Raw genomic sequence first — 13085 nt, forward strand, 5'->3', positions numbered from 1 at the left:
GGGACCCAGTGCCAGAAGAGGAAATCGCTTGAGAAAAGCAAAAACAAAAAGAAAAAATCAGATTTGAGGTGATAAGTGGCTCGATCTGCAGCCATTCCTGTGTCTCAGTGGGGTGTACAGAACACAAACATTGGATGTGTTTGGGATGCTGCATTTGGGATTGCATTTCCAAGGGTTTAAGTGCAACAAAATCAATTCCTCCATGGAAGTTGTCTTTTTTTGTGATGGCCAAACACCAAAACTTTCTTGTTCTTGTGCTGCTGAGGAAATCCTGGGCACCCACCCTGCCATCCCTGGGGGCTCAGGACCGTGGCATTCATTCCCCAATTTGCCCAACACTTGGTTAAATGCTGCTTTTCTCTCTCTCTCCTCCACTAACCAGCCCTGACTGACAGCTCTTCCCAGAGACAGCCCAGCTGTGGGATAAATATGTGATAACTTTGATTCCAGCAACGCCTGGAATAAATTATGAAAGCAGCTTGTTCCTCTGGGTATAAAAGAAAGCAAAGAATGAAGGGAAAGTTCCTTCCCTGAACGTTCTGATAACATAAATAATTAGCAATCCCTTCCTGTAAAGGGCTGGGAGCTCAGGATTGATTTGTTCTGGTTCAGCAAGACCCTGGCTTCCAGAAATGGGGATGAGCATCCTCAGTGAAGCCCTGAGCAAAGAAAATGTCGTGGAATTCCTTCAGGTTTAGCCCCAGCACTCCAAATCCTGAGAACTGGAGTGGGGAAAAGCAAATCCTGTTCCTCAGGATCGTCCCCACCTTGTCTGAGAGCCACTAATGCCTCCCATGGGATCTCACCACTGGATAGCTCTGGTGAGGAGGAATCACAGGAATAATTTGTGGGTATTTTAATGTAACCTTGCGAATTTTTATAAATTCTAGTCCTAGAAATAACCCCAAAACCTCTGAGAGAGAGAAAACTCCAGTAAATCATCCCCATTCCCAAAGCCTGACTTTGAGCAGCCCCATTCCCAAAACCTGACTGAGCACCAACAATTAACAAACCCCAGTGACCCCTGGGAATGGAACCCAGTGGGCAAAACGAAATAAAGAACTTCATGAAGATTGGCTGAGCAGTTTAAGATGTTTCCCCATCTGTGGGTCACCTGCAGGCTGACTGTCACCTCTGTCCTTCCCGATGTCTCCTCGGCTACCCACAGGCTGGAGAAGGAATTGGGAAAAGCAATATTGCATCATTCTGGCCCTGAACTGCAGCAAACAGGCAGCACCTGGAGGTGCCACCGTGTCTGGCACTTTGTGCCACCAGGGCACCCCCAGCCCCATTTCCCTGAAGGGTCTGGGTGGATCACGAAGGTCTGGAGAGGATGGAACCAAGGGAGAACACACCCAGCTGCAGGAGGTGCAGGAGTGTCCCAGGGTCTGCTCAGAGCCCTGAGCTGCAGGGCACAGCAGGATCAGCCATTGTCACCTCCCTGCCATTGTCACCCCCCTGCCATTGTCACCCCCCTGCCATTGTCACCCCCCTGCCATCCGCCCCAGCCTGGGGACAGTGCTGGCTGTCACTGTGATGTCACTGGCGGATTGCCCCACGCAGGACCCGAGGCAGCACCGAGGGGTGCCCGTGGCCATGCCCTGGGCTGTGGCTGTCACTCGTGCCAGCCCTGCGGTGGCAGTGCCACAGCAAAGGGCTTCAGAAGCACGACCAGCCCATCCAGAAGAGGAGATTCAGAGGGGATCTCATCAATCCATAAAACACCTCCAGGAGGTGTCAGAGGACGGTGCCAGACTGTGTTCAGTGACAGGACGAGGAACAATGGCCATAAACTAAAACACAACAAGTTCCACATCCAAACATGAGGCAGAAATTCTTTCCCTGAGAGTGGCAGAGCCCTGGACCAGCTGCCCAGGGAGTCGTGGAGTGTCCCTCTCTGGAGACATCCCAAACCCCCCTGGACACGTCCCTGTGTCACCTGCTCCGGGTGACCCTGCCTTGGCAGGGGGCTGGCCTGGATGATCTCCAGACGTCCCTTCCAACCCCAGCTCTTCTGGGATTCTGGGATTCCCTGGTCTCACCCCAAACAGGTGCATTTCTGAGCCTTTTGTAGCCAGCACTAAATTCACCACCAGCCTCCAGCAGTGTCCAGATGTGAATACAAACTCCCTCCTCCTCCTCCTTCTCTGCATGGCAGAAACGCTCCCAAGTGCTGGGAGGAGACAGAGCAAAACAGGAGCAGAATCCCCTCCCCAAACACTTTTTGTGAGTGTAATTCCTGAGCCAGGCTCGGGGAGAAGCAGGGGAGGGAGAATGTCTGGAGCCAGACCCTCCTGTGCTACAGCCAGCCACAGCAGCCAGGCAGGGAGAGCCACTCAAAGCCACCACACGAGGATTTGCAGGGCTTGGATGGTGCCCAGGATGAAGGAAGATATTCTGATTACGAGGCTCAAAGAAGTCCTTGCTGCTGCTAAGCAGGAGAGACAGGGACATGCCCCACTGCAGAGAGGCAAAGGAGGCTCGTTTGAGATCAGCACTGAGAGCTGGCAGGAAAATGCACACGGCCAAAAACATTCCAGGGAGCTCACGCTGGCAAAACGGAGAGCAGAGGAGTTAAAACCATGCTGCACTTCACTGGGGCTCGAATGTAGGTCACACCTTGAGCCTCGGCCATCGACAGCACAAAGGAGAGATGCTGCTGTCATCCCTGGGAATGGGCAGCCCACAATGTCATTGCAGAGGTGCCCGAGGGCAGGAGCTGGGAGCTGAAAGCATTTCCTGGGGAGTTCTGCTGTCACCCACCCCACGGCCGAGATATGAAGGGTTTTGTCTCAGTAGCAGACAAAAGGGGAATCTTCAAGGGGAATTTCAGGATCAGCAAAACGTTTCAAGTATTTTTACTTCGGGGGATGTAAATGAGAGAGCAACAGAACAACATTTGGGGATTGTTTCATTTGTCAAGTTCTAAAATGAAGCATCCCCGGCTTTAAATATGTTTTCCTTTTTAGTGGAAGCAATTCTTGTCAAGCCTGCAAATAGTTTTGCCTTGATTTAACGCTGCCATTTTCCCAAAAAATACAAACTCCCGAGCCCTGTGTGAGTGAAAAACGTCACGAAAACCAAACCCTGCCCTTCAGAGCTGTGCCAGGAGTGCTGGAGGAGCGGGGCTGTGCTCTCCACGAGCTGGAAGCACAAAGCAAAGGGCACAGGCCAGCTGGTGGGTGGATGGGGGATGGATTTTCCTGCCAGGTGGGCTAACAGGGCAGCACAGACTGCAGCAGGAGAGAGCTCTGAGTCACCAGAACACATCCCAACCCTCCTTCCCTCCAGGAGCCACGGAGCAGAAGCTCCTTGCCAGGCTGCCCTGGGAGCTGTGATGAAGGCTGTGTTTTTTGGAGGCACAGCCACCTCACCCTCTGCTCTTGGCCAGCCCCCAGGAGGAGCTGGGCAGAAAATGTCAGAGCTATCAAATCCCAGCAGCGTTTGAAAACCAAAAAAAAAAACCAAACCGGGTGGGAAGCAGAGCTCAGCCTTCCCCACTGGTGCTGCTGGAGCTGCCGGGAGAGGGATGGGAGCAGCAGCCAGAGAGGGAAGGAAAAACATCTGCCAGGGCTGGGCACATCTGTCAGGAGGGAAAGGAGACCTGGTGGCAGGTCACTCTTTCCCCACCCAGCCACAGCTGAAGCAAGCACTGGGCTCTGGAGGGCTGGGGGATGTCCCAGTGCAGCCACCCCACCCCAAATCCCTGCTGGGGTGGGCAGAAAATGAGCAAAGATCAACATTCGTGCAGAGTGAGAGCCAAAAACATCCATCAAATGAACGGGAAGGCAGAGAGTGGACAGGGAGGTGGCTCCTGCTGCCACATTTGCACTGTTCTGTGCTCTCTCCCCAGCCTCAGGGCACAGCCAGAGAGGGAGAAGTGGCCAAAATCAGCACCCCCCACCTGGGACTGTGCACGTCACCAGTGAGAGCCCCAAACCCACCAGGAACTCCACCAAGATGGAGAACTTCAGGATGTCAAACATTCCTGGGCTTGCTTTCCTGCAATATCACAAAATATCCACAGACCAGGGCTCCCTGCTGCCACCTCTGCCCCTGCCTGCACGGCTGTGCTCACCCAGCAGGGACTGTGGGGACATGGGACACCCGGGAAGGGACATGGGACACACAAGAAGGGACATGGGACATCCAGGGAGGGACATGGGACACCCAAGGAGGGACAAGGGACACCCAAGGAGGGACATGGGACCAAGGAGTGCTGTGGGACACTCAAGGAAGGATATGGGCACCGAAGGAAAGACAAGGGAAGGATATGGGACACCCAAGGAGGGACACAGGACACCCAAGGAGTGCTGTGGAACACCCAAGGAACGACATGGGACACAAAAGGACGGACATGGGACATCCAAAGAGGGATGTGGGACACCCAAGGAGTGACATGGGACATCCAGGGATGACTTAAGCCATGGATAAAAACCAACACCAGGCTCCAGAGGGGCGAGGGCAGGACCAGGATTTGTTGTTTTCCCCCTGTGGATGTTGAATGGCTCCAGTGGCTCCTCAGGGGCTCCAGGGAACCACCCTGAGGGGCATCACCGACCCCCTCCCCTCCAGCTCCCCCTGTGCCTTCCCGGGAGCAGCTGGGACAAGAGGGGGGTGCTGGAGTGGAGTTCAGCAGGACCACAGGACTGAGCTCCAGCCATTCCAAGGCAGCTCCTGGAGAAAGGCAGAGGCTGGGATGGCACCGGTGCCCCTGCAGTGGGAAGAGTTTTCCCTGTGGAGGGAGCTGTTCTGAGCCACAGGAGCCTCTGTCCCCAGGGAGGGAGGGCTCTGGGGGAGATTGTCCCAAGGAATGCCCTGAGCAGGCACAAACACCTCCTGTCCCATCCTGCTGCCTCCGAGATCCCAAATCTCTCCGTTTTCCACCTGCCCCTCTCTCAGACATCCCGTGCTGTCAGTGCTCTCACGGGTAGGCAGCCCCCAAATCAACAAGGCTGCACTAAAATTCAGGAGATCCTTAAAAAAAATAAAATTTAAACTCTGCTTTGTGATCCCTCAGCTTGTGGAGGCAGCTGGGGTCAGGTTTTCAAGCTTTATCCACAAACCACAAAAATACAATTTCCAAGTGAAATCAGAAACTCTCCTCTTGCCACAAGGATTGAAATAAGACTTCAGATCTCCTAATCTGACTTGCAGTGTAATATTTCTTTTTTTAATACACACCTTATTGCCCCTCAAGGGATATAATTATTCCTCTTTCCCTGTTTTGTTGTTTTATTTTTGGCCAGAACTCTCACACCAAACATGCAATGTTGTTCTAAGGAAAACACAGTTTGCCAAGACATCTAAAATATTGTGTATTCCCTCCATCTGCTTCTCCTAAATAAACCCAGGGCCTTATCTAATATAATGAGTAGCTGTTGGCAATAATTTCACAGCCATCTGTACCGTGCTTTAAACCTGTTGCAAGCTGGGCTGTGGACAGGGAAAAGTCAGAATTTATTCCTTCAGTATCAAGACCAGAATTTGTAACTCCCCCCCTTCTGTTTTTTAGGATAATTTAGCCATGACAGCTCCCATGCTGGGAGCTTGGGGAGCAGTATTTCATGAATGTAGCAAATAAATGCCATTTTCCCCCTGTTTTGTGTAGATAAAAGCCAAATTCTGCAGCTGAGCAGGTGCAGGGCAGTTCCAGGTTGGTGCTGCCTCCACAGAGATCCTTCACACCCCCACAGGCCCTGCTGGGGATCACCAGCCCAGAAAATGTAATTCTTTAATTAAAAAGTCTCTTCTGGCTGCACTCAGCTGCAAGAACCACAGCCTGCAAGTTTCCAGCACCCAAATATGCTGGGGAGTTCCTAGGATCATAAAATTCCAGAATATCCTGAGCTCCAGGAAGCCACAAGGACCACCCTGGGCAGCTGCTGGTCCTGCACAGGCTCCAGATGTGATTGAGGTGAATTCTCTCCCCATCCCCACTCCAACAGAGCCTGGACCAAATCAGCAGTTCAAACAAATTTTGTTATTTTGTTATTTTTAACTCTTGTTCTGGCCCTGTGGGAGTGGAGTGGAGCTGCCACAGCCAAACCACTCCCCACTGGCAGAGCTGGGGAAAGAGGGATCCAGCTGTGATTACAGGCCCAGGCTGCCAGATGTGCAGCCAGAGGAGGAGGTTTGAGCAAATTTATAATCTTTAGAACATGACAAAACATCTGTAGGACAGCAGTAATGCTCCCCAACTTTGCACAGGATTCCAAAAACACAAAAGTCTTTAGATAGAGAGAATGGGAGGAAGAACAACTCAGTGCCAAGGGAATCTAAAGAACTCGATGTACCCAGGTGAACATGGGCCAGAATTCAGATATTCAGATATTCAGATATTCAGATATTCAGAGATCCCAGCACGGCTTCTGTGTGCCCAAAGGCCACCTCTAATGACCCCAAGGATCAGCTCAACACCAACACAGCTCACACCCATGGTCACACTCTCCTTGAGCTTGCTGCTCCTGCTTTCCTCCTTTTCCACTCCATTTTTCTCCATTTTACCCATCCCTTCTCCCCCAGCACAGCAGCACCATTCCCTGCCCAAAGCCAGCAGGAGCTCACAGGCACTCCCTGGGCAGCAATCAGGGAATGACAAAATGGCTCAGGCTGGAAGGGGCCACTGGAGGTCATCAAACAAAATCTGAAAGAGGGGAGAATTTCCAGAGAGATCAGGAAGGAATTGTTCCCTGGCAGGGTGGGCAGGCCCTGGCACAGGGTGCCCAGAGCAGCTGTGGCTGCCCCTGGATCCCTGGCAGTGCCCAAGGCCAGGTTGGACATTGGGGCTTGGAGCAGCCTGGGACAGTGGGAGGGGTCCCTGCCATGGCAGGGGTGGCACTGGGTGAGTTTTAAGTCCCTTCCAACCTGTAACATTCCATAATCCAGTCCCTCCCTGCCTCCCTCCCTGGAGCTGTCACTGTGTCCAGATGGGGTTTGGATACCTCCAAAAAGAGGCTCCAAACCTCCCTGAGCTGCTGTTGCAGCCAATGAAAGGGACAATGCAATGGGCAGGTGGGACCTCAGGGGCCAGAGCAATGTCACTGGCACAGGGAAGTGACATCTTTATAGCAGGAGAGGGGAATGTGCTTAAATTAATTGGCTGTTCAGATAACAGAGGCTCCTGCTCTCCACTGGGCTGTTACCAAGCCTGGAATTGCTGCAGATAAAAGTCTGGCAGCGTTTTCATCATAAACTTCACATTTCTGGGCTGTAGATTCCAGCCCTGAAAAAAAAAAAAATCCATGCTGTGGGCAGAAATCTGCCATCCCAACTCCCAGCACAAATGTTTGTGTTTTCCAAATCTGCAGAGCACTCCCATGGGGCAGCTCTGGAGCAGAGGTGGAAGCTGCAGTTCTGCAAGGTTTCAGAGCCCAGGCAGGGAGGATTTTCCGTGTGCTGCAGCCACCTGAAACACAGAGCAGGCAGCAGGGATAACCCCGGCTGTGGGGCTGCTGCTGCCACTTCTCATATCACAAATTCAAAGGTGGATTTATGGAGCAGAGACATCCTGGGGGGTTTCCTGGGCGGCTGCAGGAGAGGAGCAGCCCGTGGCAGCTTTGTGCCGAGGCAGCGCAGGAGAACATCGCGCTCAGGGCTTTGGGATGCCGGCCAACAGCATCAAATGCTCGCTGTTGATGCGGCCCATTGCTGTGAAATGGTCCAGAAAACCCCCCCAGCTCTTCGGCAGCCGAGCTAAGTGCTGTGTGTGGAGCTAAATCAGCCCAGGCTCAGCTCTACAGCCAACACAGGAGAGCACGGGCAGGGGAAAAGAAACCCAGAGCAGCGCTGGCAGTCCCTGGGGTCCTAAATGTGCAGGCTGGGTTCAGCAAGGAGAGCTGTAAGACCTGATGAGTTTAATCATCTGTGAGACGAGTCACTGTTCCACTCCACGCCGCTCTTTCCTCTCTAAAATACACTGGTCCTGCTTAAGCTGGGATTTCTGGGGAGGAGATGCTTCGTGTTTGACCGGGTTTAAATCTCAGGTGGGTGGGTTTAAATCTCAGGTGGGTGGGTTTAAATCTCAGGTGGGTGGTAGTGCCCAGCTCCGGTCTCTGCCCCCTCAGTCCCTCTCAGAGCTGCCTGACTCTGCTCTAAGAGCACAGAAATGCCCCGCAGGGGCAGCTCTGGGGCTGCAGCCCTCCAGGCGGGCAGGGAAGGAGCTGGGAGCGCTTTTCCGTGCCGGTATTTGGGATTTGAGAGGAGCAGAGCAGCGTCTGGACAGCGCCGAGCTCCGAGCCGGGGAGGAGCGGGGGGCTCAGCGCGGTTCCCAAAGTAAGAAATTCTGACATCTGCAGAGTCCTCGCCTTCCCCCGCCCGGGATCCCGGCCCTTCCCTCCGCCCGCAGCCCTGGAGCAGCAGCAGCTCCAGATTCCAGATGTGCCCGCCTGGGCTGCGGGGCGGCACCGGGGACACCGGGCTTTGTCCCCCCCCATCCCATCCATGGGGGAAATTCATCTGGTAAATTCTTTATTTGGTAATTCCTGCATCCCAGAGGACCGGGATGAGGAGGGAGGGCTGGGGAGACACCAGCACCTAAAAACAGTCAAGTCCTATAAAAATTCCACTCCTTCCCTCCGCTTGTTTGGGGGCCTTTGCAACTCTTCTGCCCTGGAGCAGTTCACAGCTCCGGCCAGACACTTCTGCAGCATGCAGTGGCCAGCCCGGGGACACTGCCACCATGTCCCCGGCTCTGAGGGGAACAGCACAAAACAAGAACAGGACACTGCAGCCTCAGGTCTAGCATTAGGAGCTGCTCTGGCAAAATGCAAAAAGAAACATTGAATTCCACAATGGTTTGGGTTGGAATTAATCCATCTCCCTGCCATGGCAGGGACCCCTCCCACTGTCCCAGGCTGCTCCCAGCCCCAATGTCCAACCTGGCCTTGGGCACTGCCAGGGATCCAGGGGCAGCCACAGCTGCTCTGGGCACCCTGTGCCAGCCCTGCCCACCCTATCAGGGAACAATTCCTGCCCAATATCCTACCTAAATTTCTGCTCTTTCATAGATTAGTGTGGGTTGGAAAGGATCTTAAAGCTCATCTCATTCCAAGCCCTTCCCAAGGGCAGGAACACCTTCCAGGTCACTCAGGTAAGTGACATCTCTGTGGCAATAACTCCAGCAAACTAAGAAGTGTTGCTTGTTCTTAGATAAAAACACTCAAAGAAAGCTGGAGAAAGCCCTTTTTTTTCCACCAAAAATGTTTGTTTTCAGGGAAACATCAATTTCAGTTTTCCAGTGGGAAATAACAAAACATTTTGGTTTCGCTTTAAGTTCAGATATGACTTCAGATTTTATTTTTATTTGCTTTTAACTGCAGCAATATTGTAAAGCAGGCTGAAAGCAGCATTTCCACTTAAAATCAGGCTGAAACCTCCCAGGGGCAATCTCTACTTTCTAAACCAAAAATTTTTGGAACAGGGATTATTCCTCCAGTATTTCTCAGTAGGAAAAAACGTGGATTTCTGAGTGACCAGAAATCCTGGAGGGAAAAACTGTCACCTTGAGTTGTCACATCACCCCTTCCTATTGGGATGGGGTTTGGGGTCTGGGAATTTGGGATGGAGCCAGTTTGGTGTTTCCAACAGAGCCTCAAGGAGAGGTGGGGACAGCAGGACCCTCCTGAGGAGTCCCCAGCCACCATTCCCAGCTGCCTTTCTCCTGGCTCAGGGAATCCCACTCACCTTTCAGCTGTGACAGCTCTGATGACTGATGGCACCGTGATATTTACCCGAGCCTGCTGCTTGTCACAGCAGCCTTCAGCACATCACACTTTTGGCAGGCAAGGAACTCCTTCAGCTCCTCGCAGCTCGTGGAAAAGTGATGGATTTATGATGGCCCTTCCCTTGTCACACTCCCCCAGAGCCTGGCATGGCGTGGAAGGAAGGAGAGCTCAGCCAGATCCAAACAGCAGGAAAGGGAAGAGGCTCCGGGGGGGTTGGGTGGAGGGGAAGGTGGGGAAGGAAGCAATGGGATCGAGCAGGATCCACCCCGGAGGGACTTGGCAAGACACATCATCCTGCTCCTGGAGCACAGGTCCTGGGGATGTGCAGAGCTCCAGCAAATGAGGAAAGGGAGGCTGTGGGAGGGGAGAAAAGGAGGGAGCAGAGAGGAGGGAGGCTGGAGGGAGCCAGGCACCATCAGTGCCACGGCTTTGCCAAGAGCTGGAGGGACAAAGCTGACACCTGGGGTTTGCAGATGACAAAAGTTACAGGCTGGGATAGAACCACGATTTGGATTTTATCTCAGACTTGGCCTTTCTTTAGAGGGAAAAAAATAAAAAGAGGGTTTTAGCCTGGAAGTTCCCCAAACCTCTGGAGTTGCTCAGATGGAATGAGCAGGTTTTGAGGGACACAGCTCCCCAATTTCCTTTAACTCAGCTGCAGCTCCTGGCAGTGAGCCACCAGTCAGTGCCCATCACTGTTGTCCCCCCCTGCCCATGCCACCCTATCCCCTCTTCCTGCTGAATCCTGGAGTATCCTGGACGTTGCTGTCCCAGCCCTCAGCACCTCCTGTGAGGCAGCAGCTCATCCTCACACGCCCTCACCCCAGCTAAAATCACACCAATGCACCTGCCAGGATCGATGGCTCCCCATGCCCAGCATCTCCTGGATTCTGAGCACAAGCTCTGCCAAAGACCAAGCTGATGAACCCAAAGTGAGGGGAAAACTGAAGACACCAATCTCATTAAAGTAATGAGTGCCCTGGAGCAGGATTTGTAACTCCTCTGCACGGAAAGGAGAGGCTGAATCTGCACACGCAGCTACATCAAACCCCTGCCAGTCACAGCTGAGTGCAAGAGTTAAACTTGCAGCTTTTCCCTGTCCCAGTTGCAGGAGGGAAGATTTTTTTTCCCTTTTATTTTCCTCTCTCTCCTCTTGTCTCCCTTGTTACACGAATGAGGCAGCAGAATTTTAAAGGCTTTTATGTTCTGCAAAAGCTCAGAGCAAACGGGACTGCTGTGACCTCTGCAGTGCTCTGTAATTCCAGCAGCTGTCCAGGTCCCCTTCCCTCCCCAGGGAGAGGGGACAGCCAGGAAAAGCACCTTGTTGCTCAGAGTAAATCAGCCATGGGATTCTCCTGGTGGGAGAAGAGCAAGGAGATGCCTCCCACACCTCCAGCGTTTGTAGGATCAGCCAAGAGGGAATACTGGGAATAACCAAGGGCTGGATGCAGGAGGCTCTCACCCAGACCAGGTGGGACCAGGGTGGGGAAACGAGGGCACAGCACCCCAGGGAGCTCCCAGGGATAGAATTCTGTGCTACAAAGGGGATGGAAGCAATGGAAAACACTTTGGTGCTGCTAAAGGGGAGAGGGCACTCAGCTCTTCCCACAGCACAGAGAATGGATTCCTTTGGGAAATGGAGGTGCAGTGAAGTCCTGAGCCTTACACGGAACCACCAAGACCCAATCCCAGCCCCAGGCTTTTCCCTGAAGCTCTGCCTTCTGTTTTCCTGCTCCTTTGCTGAGCTGCAGCTCCACAGCCCCATTCCCATCGGAGGGGACTGCCACAAAACCCATCCTGCTCACAGGCTGCTGCATCTCCCTCCCAGCTGCTTAAAAACACAAAGAGCTTCTCCCCCTGCTCCTTCCTCTTCCCCACTGCTCCTCTTTCCCTTTCACCTGAAATCCCCTCGAAACAAAAACAGAAAACAGCCCTGGCTGCCACAGGCAAACAATAATCCAGGAAATTTTAATCCCTGCCTGTGATTGTACAGAGGAACACAGAGTGAGATAAAAGGCTCACCAGCGCTGGCATTATTATATTAGAAAGGTAATTATCTCTTCTGCCACCTGACTTTAGGCTTTCTTCATATAATGAAGTTTCCAGCTCGTGTTTGCAGCCACAGGAGCAGCCACCAAACCTTGCTGGAAACACGAGAGAAAATTGTCTGCTCTGAGGGGAGAGCCAGCAGAGCCAGGCTGGAGGAGAAGGAAGGGAGGGCAGAGGAAATCAGAGCTCCTGGCAGCTGCTGGTGCCACACAGAGCCCAGCCCGAGGCACCCTGAGCTGCCAGCCCAAAGCACAGCAGCACACACCCAAATTCACATCTGTTTCAAGGCACCTGCCCTGTGGATCCCAAACTTTTGGGCTCTTTCCAAACCATCAGGAGGGCTGAGGGGATGTTAAAATAAAAATATCATTTTGCCTTTTGATGCTGCTGAATAATGCAGAAAAGAGAAATCCCAGCCCATCAGAAAAGCCTGGAATGGCTTGGATGGAAGGTCCTTAAATCCCATCCCATTCCAAACCCTGCCATGGCAGGGACCCCTCCCACTGTCCCAGGCTGCTCCAAGCTCCAATGTCCAACCTGGCCTTGGGCACTGCCAGGGATCCAGGGGCAGCCACAGCTGCTCTGGGCACCCTGTGCCAGCCCTGCCCACCCTGCCAGGGAACAATTCCTGCCCAATATCCCATCCAGCCCTGCCCTCTGGCAGTGGGAGCCATTCCCTGTGTCCTGTCCCTCCATCCCTTGTCCCCAGTCCCTCTCCAGCTCTCCTGGAGCCCCTTTAGGCCCTGCCAGGGGCTCTGAGCTCTCCCTGGATCCTTCTCCTCTCCAGGTGAGCACCCCCAGCTCTCCCAGCCTGGCTCCAGAGCAGAGGGGCTCCAGCCCTGGGAGCAGCTCCGTGGGCTCCTCTGGACTCTCTCCAGCAGCTCCAGGTCTTTCCCACCATCACCAGACCAGGTCCCCATGCTGCTGGCACAGTCCCAAAGAGAAGGGAAACTGAGGCACAGAGCAGGAGAGGGACCTCAGACCAGGGGCACCCCCAACCTTCACCCACATCCAGCTCCACCCAAAAGCTTTCTGTGTGAATTTGGACCAAAGCTTCTCCAGGCCCCTGAGCCACCCTTGTTTGTGTCTCTAAGCATGGAAGCAACAGCAGGGTTCTTGTCCTGCAGACAATCAATTATCCAGAACAGAACAACCAAAATACAATTTAAAGGAGGACACGTTGTACAGATCACACCATGAAGATGTTGCTGGACACATGTTGGCTGCATTGTTTCATAGAGGGATTTTTTTTTCTGTGCTTTGTACCCTGAGTAGAATAAAATTCCCCTTGCAGACACTTCATTGCACTAA

General features: G+C 53.1%; 1 protein-coding gene across 11 annotated transcripts in view; it reads right to left on the reverse strand.

Annotated features, from left to right (window-relative positions):
* CACNA1B (calcium voltage-gated channel subunit alpha1 B) overlaps positions 1 to 13085 on the reverse strand; it is a 294097-nt gene that overhangs the window by 193813 nt on the left and 87199 nt on the right. The gene's annotated exons all lie outside the window — the stretch shown is intronic.

Source organism: Sturnus vulgaris, chromosome 22 (genome assembly GCF_052056855.1).
Source record: "Sturnus vulgaris isolate bStuVul1 chromosome 22, bStuVul1.hap1, whole genome shotgun sequence".
In the NCBI taxonomy this organism is placed as follows: Eukaryota; Metazoa; Chordata; class Aves; order Passeriformes; family Sturnidae; genus Sturnus; species Sturnus vulgaris.